At 40.6% G+C, this 1,163-nt stretch overlaps 1 pseudogene; it reads left to right on the top strand.

The window, feature by feature from the left end:
- The first annotated feature begins 779 nt into the window (after nucleotides 1-779).
- LOC140197123 (U2 spliceosomal RNA) lies at nucleotides 780-911 on the top strand (annotated as a pseudogene).
- The last annotated feature ends 252 nt before the right edge of the window (nucleotides 912-1,163 follow it).

Raw genomic sequence — 1,163 nt, 5'->3', positions numbered from 1 at the left:
TGTTAGAATTAGGATGAAAAAACTAACAACACAATGCATCGAAGTTGCTCTCATGTGACAGATACTTTACATGTATAGTGATTATATGATTGCTGATCATCTTTCTCGAAGTCTGATTATGGGTTTCAGACTTGCAACTTTACATAATCTGTGGCACTAGGCTTTAATAGTTTCTCAGCTTTTCTATTGACTGAAATAGAACATGGAAAGTTTGCCAATGTTATAAATAATCTGTCCGTTTCTACAACAAAATCTTTTCTGGGCATTTTGACATGTATTTATTATTTCAATTGTATTAATCGCTCTTAAAATCTGAAATCTTCTGTGATTAATTATCAATTTTCAGAACAAGTTTATGTAATTACTCAAAATTCTTAACTACATAACTACTTCTGATGACTGTGTTCTTCAACATTGTTGAACATTGTGGAAAAATATTGCCAGTGTTAAAGGATACGAACTCAACAAAGTTCATTGCAAAGAATGATAATATTGCAGTCCTCCGGGAGGGAGGTGGGGTGTGTGGTCAGCAGCCCATCCCAGAATTCCTAGTGGCCAGTGCTATTTATTGTTCTTGTTTTAAAATGTTTTGTGGGATTATGGTGGGATGTTCAAGCTCATTTATTGTTACATTTTAGCCTGGGTTATACAATTGTTCGTTTGCATGTTTGTGGGTTATCCTGACCATAACCAGGGTGTGTATCTCCCTCATCTGTATGTGACTGAGTGGGTTCTCTCACTGGGTCATAGTGCCCAGGTCTGATTTTGTGCTTGCCACAATTGCTTATTGGCCTCTTGGCTAAGATCAAGTGTAGTATCTGTTCTTATGTCATCAGAAGGCGGAGGAGAAGATTTTATGCTGATACAAGGGTGGATCCTAATGCTGATTGGCTTCCAATCTAACACCCAATGACAGCGGTGAAGAGGATGGCAGCAGAGACAGCACATCGACTCAAGGTCAGGGAGTCAAGAATACTGTCAGGCTGACAGTGCGAGACTGGAACGAGGGCTCTGGCTTCACCCGAGAGACCTTCATCCAGAAGGTCTCGATGAAATGTTGTGGATTTATGCCCGATGACATCTACTGCATGCAGGATTTCACCGGCTTCTTCGATGTCACCTTCCGGCAGGCTGCAGGGTGGCAGAAGCTGTATCAGCAAATT

Source organism: Mobula birostris, chromosome 4 (genome assembly GCF_030028105.1).
Source record: "Mobula birostris isolate sMobBir1 chromosome 4, sMobBir1.hap1, whole genome shotgun sequence".
In the NCBI taxonomy this organism is placed as follows: Eukaryota; Metazoa; Chordata; class Chondrichthyes; order Myliobatiformes; family Myliobatidae; genus Mobula; species Mobula birostris.
This window is presented reverse-complemented; position numbering and strand designations above follow the sequence as displayed.